Source organism: Hemicordylus capensis, chromosome 4 (assembly GCF_027244095.1).
Source record: "Hemicordylus capensis ecotype Gifberg chromosome 4, rHemCap1.1.pri, whole genome shotgun sequence".
Lineage (NCBI taxonomy): Eukaryota > Metazoa > Chordata > Lepidosauria > Squamata > Cordylidae > Hemicordylus > Hemicordylus capensis.
Window position 1 is genome coordinate 225,947,456 of NC_069660.1, and position 11,195 is coordinate 225,958,650.

An 11,195-nucleotide genomic window follows, 5' to 3' on the forward strand; every position below is an offset into this window, starting at 1 on the left:
ACTTCAAACTTGCAGTAAAGCCTCACAGAAAACCCATGGTAAAGCATGCTATCTGGGAAAGCTTCTGGGATATTACCCAGAATTGAGAACCAATTTCTTCATTGAAATACAGCAAATAAATCAATAAAAATACACAAATAATAGTGGTGAATCAGAGTCAGCCCAAGGCTCAGGGGCACCGCAGGCAAAGCCTGCCTGGGCACCCACACCGCCCACATCACCCGCCTGGGCTCCCTCCTGGCCACAGCCTCCACCTCTGCCCCTGGTGGCGCAGTGGTAAAACTGCCGCCCTGTAACCAGAAGGTTGCAAGTTCGATCCTGACCAGGGGCTCAAGGTTGACTCAGCCTTCCATCCTTCCGAGGTCGGTAAAATGAGTACCCAGAATGTTGGGGGGCAATATGCTAAATCATTGTAAACCACTTAGGGAGCTTCCAGCTATACAGCGGTATATAAATGTAAGTGCTATTGCTATTGCTATTGCTAAATGCTTCTGGGGCAGTAGGCAGAAGGGTGAGTGGGCGATGGAGAGCGTGTGCTTGCCTTCCTTGCTGCCATTGCTGCCCCTACCCAGCACTTTGCAGAGGCAAGGAGGATGGGAGGTGAGGGGGAATACCCACCCACTTGCCTGTGCTCCTTGCTGCTGCCTCTGTTCACCACGAAAGTGGCAGGTGGAGGTGGCAGCAAGGAGGGCAGGTGACTTAGTGGGCAGGTGTTCCCCATCACCCACCCACCCGCCCTCCATACTGCCGCCGCAAAAGCATAGGCAGGGGCTGAGGCTGGGGGAGGGGGCAGAAGGTGGCCAACTCTGGGTCCCCTGTGACCCAGGCTGTTGCCGTCCCTGCCCACTTTGCACCCTAAGTGGGTGCTTAGTTCACTTAGTGGGCATGCCAGCCATGTGGTAAAAAGGCAGTTCCTTGGGTGTCTCCAGAATAATGATGGATGCAATTACTCACCTCTCACTAGGAAAAGAAAACTTGATTTAAGAGGTGTGTGGTGGGGGAACTAGACTTCTGTAAGCAATGACGAAAGCAATAATACTACAAGCAGAAGTCATATCTCAGTGGCTCAAACACAATATTGGAAAAAGGGTTATTGTTCAAAAATTACCTCTTTTGAGAACAGTGTAAAACAATGTTAATAGCATGACTTCATATACCACTTCAGTTTACTTATTATGTTTCTATCCTGCCCTTCCTCCAAAGAACTCAACAATCATGCTGACACAGGTTAATTTCCAGGGCTGACATGAAGGGTTGGCCAACTCAGGCTGCCTATCAGAGAGCCCACAGTTGACCCCCAAGGCTGCCTAATGCTCACTGCTGCTCCAGCTGCAAATGGTGGCACTAAAGCAGTGCTATCCACTGCTACATGGTGAGCAAAAGTCCCCTCCCTCCTTCTCTCCCTCCCTCCCTGTAGTCCTGGCACATTTACTGGGTGGTAGTAGTAGCAGCATCAGCTTCTCCTTCAGCACTGCCACTTTTTTAGAATTTCCAGATCACTCTCTGAATGTACATGCTGAAGATATAGCAACCATAACACTTGCCAAGGCCAAATTCGGGGTGAGGTTATTGGGCAGTGGTGGCAGTGGCTGTTTCCTCCATGCTGCTGCCTGTGGTGGCTCCATTTTAAAATTCCCAGATGCCATAACCCCAACATATATTGAGGATAGGGCATGGAGGAATTCTAAAACGGCATTGTCACTCATAACAACACTGAAGATGCCCTATCTCTATGCTGCTTTATCCGCCTTGTAAGCTCCCCCATTAGGCTCTGGGTAACTTTACTGGGCAGTAACAGCTTGCTTACCCAGTACCCAATAGGTAGAGTTTACTGAGCAGCAGCAGTGCCAGCACCGAGCTTGCCAGGCTGGAGGCACGCAGAACAGGTCAGGGGCCATCTGAGGGTTGAGCATGGGGGGGGGGCATTGCCTGGGCCCCCACCCAAATGTGAAGCTGAGCCCGGTATTCCTCCCATGTTATGTGCAGAACAACCCTATGATGTTGGTGAGGCTGAGAAAAAGTGACTGGCCCAAAGTGAACTTGGCCATGTAGGGATTTGAATTACTCTCTTCAGTTCTAGTCCAGCATCCTAACCATTACAACATCCTGCTTCATATTTCACTGTACAGAAATCTATACAAGACTGGCCTGTGTACCCACTTAGTTATTTAGTTACCCTCTTTCTACAAAAACCCACTTACTATTGCCTCTATCCCTTGGAGGCTAAGGAATATTGGTGGTATTTTTGTTTTACGTTATGCCTAACAAGTTGACACAACTTAACACTGTTTGTCTTGTCACCAGATTACTCTAAATTAGAAGGTTATTCATAGTTGAGTCATTGAATATTTTACATCATGGTTACAGTAGCTGCTCTAGCAGACACCTGTGTAGAGATGAGACTATATACATAATGTCACTGTGTTGTCAAAATACAAGATGCCTGCTGTACCTTTCTTTAATATACAGTGCTTGCTGTTCCTTTCCCTCTGCTCCCTTTAATCCTCTGCCTTCCCTCTGGCAGAGTTACTGAGGTCAGTGCCTAGGGATGGAATGGCCATCATGTGACCGAAAACACGCAGCCTGTTGACAGTGGGAGCAGGATGGATTTCTAAATGTCTTGTTTTCAAACCATTTGCAGCATGGCTTGGGGCATTCACCAACCTTTGATCTTGCCCTGTGTACAAATTCCATCCAGCAGCTGGATAGGCTCATGTATGTGTACTTGAAGAATTTGCTTGCAAATCTGCAGGTATGGAGCTTGTATAGAGTGTATATGTTTAGGCTGAAAGAGAATCTGTATAGGGAAGTGTGAGCAAAGAAAGGGAAGACTTGGAAGGAAACATAGGTGGTGCCAGAGAGGGAATAAGTGCTTCTCAGACAAGTAACTTGATCCCCCATTTCTGGACCTTTGAGATTACTTGAAGGAAAGACACTTTCATCACACTCTATCTATCTATCTATCTATCTATCCACAATTGACTCACTTCCATTTATGTTTGGGATGGGAGTACTAGTAGAACTAGTAGTAGAACAACCGTTCTACTGTGTATTGAAGTTAATAATTCTTACCTGTTTCTTACCTGAAGAGTGGATATTTCATTGTAATGGCCTATGGCTAAATGCAATAAAAGTGATCTGACTTGTTTAGGATGGAAGCATTAATGGGAAATGTGCTGTTATTTCTCTTCCAGTAATCTAACGTGGGACAAAATTCACCCCTACCCTTTCTTTCCTTTTAAAAAAAAGAGTTTTTTGGTAACAGTTAGTTACTGCAAAACCAGAAACCCTAGATGTAGTTTAAATAATTCTAATCTGGATTTAAAGAAGTAAATCTGGATGTACTGCTTCTTTGTAATTTATTTGGTCCACTAAATCAAATACGGTCAGACAATGTGCACTTATGCTGGCAGCTGGAAGAGGAAGTGGAGAGGAAAGTGCTGCCTACAGAGCTGGGCTGGAGCATTTTTTCTGTGTTGCCACCATCAGAAGCAAGCAGCAGGTAAGTGAGTGAGAGAGGGATATTAGAAATATTAGCATGAAGTCTTGCCATTAAATTTTATCAGTCATGAGGTCTTTGATATTCCTTCATTGTCTTTTGGCGATGATCGTTGCTCAACTCCAGGCGTTGAAACCTTTCAGCAGAAACTTGGATTGCAAAAATGGCAATCCAGGAGCAAACGTAGGAGAGACAAAGCCCCAGTGAACACAGTAGGATGTGTAGGATTGGTCTGAAGGTATCTTAACCGTTTGATAAGACTGCACAGACTGCTGTGCAAGCAGGACGTCTAATTGTCTATAAGGTGGGCAAATTCACATCACTCTGTTTGTGGCTTTCCCTGCTTTGTACTTATTTTGTATTTCACTTAGATTGCATGTTCATGTAATTGAAAAAGGTAATCAGAACTTTCCGCCATGTGCCCAGATCTTATGTGTCTCCACAAACAATTTTTTTGAAAAGCATCAATGTGATGGGATAAATTTATAACATGTGAGGGGTGGGTGGGATTTAAGCAACTACTTCACATAAATGAACATTCAAGGTGCATGACTAAATTGAAAATAAACCCCAAATGTGGCCATGTGAAATGGACAGAAACTTCCATATATGAATGGAAACAAATGAGAGGTACCATAGTTGCACAACTGTTGTGCAACCACAAGCAGGTTTTAGGTTGCACAACACTGGCCTGGAATGCCAGCTCCATGGTAAAAAACCAAAATCAAATCTAGCTAGCACAACAGAATTGTGCGAGTGCAATGCCCTCCAGCATGTAGTGTTTGGTGCTCTGGATTTCAACCACCTGTTCAAGTAAAAGTTACTGCATAAAAGTATTTCAGGATTGCAGCCTAAAACCAGTTTGAGCATGAATCAATTCATTTTAGGGATTTGTTTAGAAGATTACTGTTGGTTTCTGATCAGGAGCAAATAGTAACTCCAAGAAATTCACCCAAATCTTCAGATAAAGTATCCATCTATCTACTGTCCTAACCCGCCTGCCTCATTCTATTCTAATGACTAGGTCAGATTAGAAGTGACAAGAGAAAAAATTCTAGTCTTAGTTACCACTACTGCCAGAAGCTATAAGAGTCAGGCTGCCCTCAGGCCAAGGTTTGTTATCTGTCATTAACCTGAGAGGGACATGCAGTGCAGTCCCCTGAAACTGTGGAAGCTGACTCATTCACTTCCTCCTTTATTCCTTCACTATATTTGTAAGTGTCCTGGAATGCACCAACACAAGGCTATGCAGTATTTCAATAAAGGGCACACTGCACGTTCCATGAGCACAATGCAGAGGGCATATGCTCAGCTTCTGAATGCTGGCAGCCTTGTGCTCTTTGTTCCCCAGAACATGGGAAGGAATGTAAATATAGCAGTGTGTACAGTTGGTCTTGATGCTTTGACTGTCAGCCAAATCAGGTTCCTTACACCACACGCTCTCTTTCACTCCAGAATGGCTTGCAGGCTGTACACAAGATTGGTCTACAGACAGATTATATGCAGAAATAGCGCAACCTCCAGAGTACCATAAAGAACATAGACCAGCAGACAAGGAAGCTGATAAAGTGTTTTGGAGACCTATCCATTCCCAAATGAAATTTTAAAGACTCCCTTCAACACAACATGGTCCAATCTATATATTTTTAGGAAGTTTTGTAGCTGAATCTATTTTGTTGCCAAAAGTATTTAAGTGTCTGGGAAAAAATAATTGATTTTCCTGTCCTCCCTTGTATAAGAGAAGATGTATTGGACAAACATATCAACTTCATTCTTCCATGTTCCTTCACAGAATAATTCTGGGGTTGTTGTTTTTTACACCTTGGACAGAACACAAACCAGTGCTCTTAAGATTGCTATTTTAAGGCTACAGTCCTATGCACACTTACTTGAAAGTTAGCCTCATTAAATTTAGTGGGATTCAAATAAACAGGCATAGGATTAGGCTGTAAGCATACTTCTCTTGGAAGATGGCTACCCTGAAATCAAAGGGAGTTACATTCAAGTAGCTTTGTTTAAGATTAGGTGTAACTCTGCCGTTGAAGACAGTGGCTGAATTCAGATGTAGCATGAAACAAGAGGTTGGTGAACCTGCAGTTTCAATTCCAAACTGTAAATCACACTGCAGATGTTCATCTAACCATGGCCCATCATCCTCCAGTTCCAGGAGAGGGGAGCCTCTCCCTGCTGCTCAGCCGCTGAGGCCAATCCCAGCAGGCTTCATGGCCAGACTGTGGGCAAAGCATCAGCAGAGTGTCCACAATTGTCCATGATCTTGAAGTGGGTGGGCTGAGCATGATCATACATTTTTGAGTGGTCTGTCTGCCCTTGGCATGAAAGGGGCATTTAAATCCCTGTAAATGCTATGCTATGCCATGCCATTGCTTCTGCTGACAGTGATAGGCCCCCAACTCTTCATGGTACCGTGTTTCCCCGAAAATAAGACAGTGTCTTATATTAATTTTAGCCCCCCAAAATGCACTAGGGCAATTAGCGGTACATCAGAAATTACTGCTAGGTCTTACTTTCGGGGTAGGTTTTACTTTCAGGGAAACAGGGTAAGTGACAGTGCCCCCAACTCTCCCCAAATCTCCATTGTAAAACAAGTTGTTCTAGTAAGAACAAGGAATGTGCACGGAACTGGCGGGGGCCCGTGTGACAGTGAGGGGGATGGCTTTAAGGTTGGGGGTGGATATACTCCCCACCCACCCCACCCTGCCACGTTTCCCCGGCCAGCACACGAGTCCTTGAGAGCCTGTCGGGGTGGCAGCATCCTCCCTGCCACCCCATGCCACCATTTACTGGATGTACCCGGAAGCAGGAACAGTGACTGTGTGCATCACTCGCTCACATGCACACATCTCACATGCCGCGCGCACGCAGCCGACGTTCATGTGCATCCCTAGTAAGAACTAATCAGCCTACTTTCCTTTCACTGTCTCTACAACTGGACTATATTTGGTTCACACTGAGGTCCACAAGTTAGATCTCTTACACCTCAAATATTCATGCGCCCACCATCTTGGATTGGGGTGGATGACATCATTACCAACTACACCATTGAGGTGTCTCTGTGTGTCACTCACTACAACTGGACCAAATTTGGTTCAAATCATTTAGATAGTCCTCAAGATAGTGCACTTGCGCCTCAAAAGTTCACACATCCATCATCTTAGATTGGAGTGGATGACTTAATCACAAACAACACCATCGGGGCATTATATGTGTCCATTCAGCTGTAGCAAATTTGGTTCAAATCGGTAAGACTGTCCACAAGTTAGTACAATTGTGCCTCAAAAGTTTACATGTCCACCATTTTGAATTGGGGTGGATGATGTCATAATATATACCATTGAGGTGTACCTATGTGTCCCTACAGCTGCAGCAAATTTGGTTCAAATCGATTAAGCGGTTCACAAGTAAGCTCATTTGCAGCTCAAAAGTTTATGATTCTGCCATCTTGAATCAGGCTGGATGACATCATCACAAACTACACCACTGAGGTGTCCCTGTGTGTCACTCACTACAGCTGTACCTAATTTGGTTCAAATCAGTTAGACAGTCCACAAGTTAGGCCACTTGCATCTCAAATGTTCATGCTTTTGCCAAGTTGGATTGGGGCAGATGACATCATCACAAACTATGCCACTGAGGTGTCCCTATGTGTCCCTACAGTTGCAGCAAATTTGGTTCAAATTGATTAAGCAGTTCACAAGTTAGCCCACTTGCGCCTCAAAAGTTTATGCGTCTGCTATCTTGAATTGGTGCGGATGACATCATCACAAACTATGCCATTGAGGTGTCCCTGTGTGTCACTCACTGATACTGTAACCAACTTGGTTCAAATGAGTTAGGTAGTCCACAAATTAGCCAGCTTGCACCTCAGACGTTCACGCATCTGCCATCTTGGGTTGAGGTGGATGACATCATCACACACCACACCATCAGGGCATCCCTATGTGTCCCTACAGCTGTAGCAAATTTGGTTCAAATTGGTTAAGCGGTTTACAAGTTAGCCCATTTGTGCCTCAAAAGTTTATGCATCCGCCATCCTGGATTGGGGTGGATGACATCGTCACAAACTATGCCGTTGAGGTGTCCCTATGTGTCCATACAACTGTACCTGATTTGGTTCATATTGGTCCAGGCATTGAGAAGTTGATGGCGGGGACACACACATGGACACATGGACAGACCCACGGACGAACACACACACAAAATGTCAGGTGATCTCCTAAGCCTACTGGAAAGTAGGCTAAAAAATAACAGAATTGCTGCAACACCTCCCCCTTCCCTGTAAAACCATACATGCAGCTTTTGCTTTTTCGGGGGGGAGGGGGGGACCCTGCCAAATGTTCCCCTCCAGGCACTTTGATGAGGTACCCTGCTTGTGTTGCCATCTGAAGTGTTTGTGCTTGTGAACACACACCATTGTTGCTTCCTTGTGAGGGAGCAAAACAATTAGTGCCTGTATTGTCATCACATCCCCTGTCCCTCCTGCTTGCCGGGAGGTGGTGGGAAGGTACACAATGGGAAAATGGAATGACCCTGTGTTACTGTGCCACTTGAGAGGCAGACAAATGTGGGGTGAGATATGGTGGCATCCCTGTTGCCTGGCAACTCCATAGCCAGATAGGTGACAGGAGGGGTGGAGATGGTATTCAGAGAGCCAGCTAGCAAGAAGTGCCACAGACATGCAACGGGCAGAATCCTGGGCACATCTGTGCCGCAGCCTCTATGATTAATTCGGCTTGAAAATCAGGACAAAGCCACAATTACGGCAGCATCCAGCATGGTGGTGAAATTTTGTGCAAACTGAAGGTTCAGTTTGGAGTTTGGCAAGGCACACTGCAGGTCGATTTTGCTGCAAAACTGTGGTTTCACAAATTCGGACATAATGCCATTCCAACGTCTACCCTGTTTAACTCTAGTTTCATGCTTTGTCTGAATTCAGCCACAGGCTGACATCCTGACCAATGAACCACCAGTAAAATGGGAGAAGAGTTAGTCTGAAGAGTTCCAGACTAACACTGCAGCAGTGCTAGTGTATATATGTGTCTGTGGAATTTCAAGAACCTCCACTTCCCCAGAAAACCCTCTGTGTCACCCCAAAACATGTCCCTGCATGACCACAGGGACATTATTTGGGTGACAGAGTGCTTCCTGGGAAAGGCGAGGTTGTCAAAATTTGACACTTCTGCTGAGCCAGTTAGTTAAACACTTCAGAAGCACCGGTGCTTCTCCCATTGCACCAGTGCTTTGTTAATCAGGATGTCAGCCACTGAGACTTAGCAATGCTTAACTTTAGCTTGATTGCACTTTTCATATCTTTGGTATGATGTATTGAATTCTGACAGTGTTAATATTGTTTTTCACATTTCCATCTCCCCTAGTGTATGAATAGAGTTCAGAAGACTAGAGCACTTGTGACTTTGGTGTCTTTGTAATCACTCGATAATTTGCAAACATAGAAGTTGGGCAGCTGTTCTAATGGTAGAAGTGGAGCCTAAACCAAAATGTTGCAATATGTAAATTCCCAGCCCCTATGTGGGCTCTCCTGTCCAGCCAGCCTGGAACAGGAGTCTTGTCATTCTGTTCAGGCCTTGTGGGGGAAGGAGAGTTTCAGGAGGGGAGAGAAAGCCATTGTGCATCCAGTCTGATAGACACTCAGCCACTTGAGTTCAATATTAGTACATTCAAGCAACACAATGCTGCACCTCCTCAACCCTAGTAGTAGTCTACAAACTACCCATGCTTGATGATTCTATGAGTATGGAGTATGGAGTGGGGGAGGAGGGAGAGAGGGAGGCAGGCAGTGGTCACCTAGAGGAACCCAAATGCAAGTATACAATAAATAGTTATCATGCATGCTGCACTGTCCCCATTTTTGACAAGTAAAGAGAGGATGCTATACTTTTCCCCCTTTCCATTTACAGCCAACTAACTCCAGTGATGGAGAGCACAATAAAATCCCTGAAGACTCAAAAAGCAGGGACAAGGAGCCAGTACTTAAGAGTGAGCAGACAGGAGTCTTTGGTATTAAATATAATCAAACTCAAATAAACAGAAATACATCAGTTTCCCCCTGTCAACAGTAATCTTGCAGCTTCGGAGGCCATTTTTCTATATGGTAGGATTTCCAACATTTCAGGCACAGCACAGAAATCTAGCCAACAGGCACTTACCCTGCACAAAGGCTGGCCTGCCATCGACAATATATATTATATTATTTATATATACACAAAGGAAGAAGAATAGCCAGCTCTGTATATCAGAGTGACACATGATTTGAAAAAAATCAAGCCAGCATTTCTCATTACATTTATTAAATTACATTATGGCTGGTATTCATTTATCTACTTTAAAAAAAAAACCCTTTGTAACTGTAAAGCATTATTTAAGCTAAAGTGCTGATGACTTGAAATGTCGTGTTGCAGCACGTAATCCAGGTTAGAATGACCTTTGAAAAGGAAAGTTTGAAATACAAGGACCAATATCCTACAAAATGAAAAGGAATTCCTACATATTCAAAGACTCAAGAAATGACATAAAACTCTTGTGCTTAGGGGCAAGTACAAGCTAGAATGTAGGATAATAAAACAAAATTCTATGACCGGTCATCAATACAATTAAGTTAGCAATGCATAAAAATAGCCAGATCCCCAAATCTTTAAGAATCTTCAACTTCAAAATTAACATTACAAGACACTAGCCCTAATGGTTGTGGAAGAAACCTGTTCTCAAATAATTTGAAGTCTGCACCATCAAAAGCTTCTATAATCTCCTTGCCTTTTCCCTATGGTTTCTATAACTTTAGAAAGGCATAGTTAATTTCTCTGTTTGGAATATTGTCCTTTCCTTTAGCGGCTTGATATTCCTTCTTAGAACAAAGCCAGGAGGTGCTTATAGAGAAGCAGTTTGAATTTTGTTTGAGGGTATGGCTTTGCACTGCCTGCTTTTGCTCATTCATTCATTCATTCATTCATTCATTCAATTTCTACCTTGCCTTTCCTCTATGGAACTCAAAGTGGTGTACATAAGGTTTCCAGGTCTCCCACCCAGATACTTAGCAGTCCCAGACCAGGTAAACTTCAGAAAGTTGAATCAGAATCAGAATCAGAAAAGCTGCATCGTTCATGTTCCTAAGGTTGAACTGTAATGCCTCTCAGATAGGGATGTGCACAAAACTGGCTGGCCAGTTTGCTCCAGCACCCCTTGAACCCCCCCCCCCCCGGTTTGGTTTGGTCCAGAGAAGGGGGGTTGTGAACTTTTTCAAGTTTTTTTTAAAAAAATTACCTTAAAAGTGCTCGTTGAAGTGGCAGGGGTGCACGCAGAGGTCTCCCCCACCTGCCTTCAATATGCCCCCCTTGGGCCTTTTTGGCCCATTTTTCAGCTCATGCAGGCCTTCCAAAACAGCACGGCGGCCAAAATGGCAGCCGCCGCACATTCACAAATGGCCTCTGCAAGGCCTGGCATGGTCCACGGCCTCACAGAGGCCATTTGCGCATGCACAGTGCCCATTTTTGTTTGGTGGCCTTTTAAAATAAACAAATAAACAAATAATGCAGCGCTGGCCCCGATCTTGCTCCCAAATGGGGCCGCACAGCCACGTTTGGGAGTGAGACTATGACCCTCGTGTCTGACATCAGATGTGGGGGTGTGGCTAACCCCAGCATCTGATGTAAGACGTAGGGGG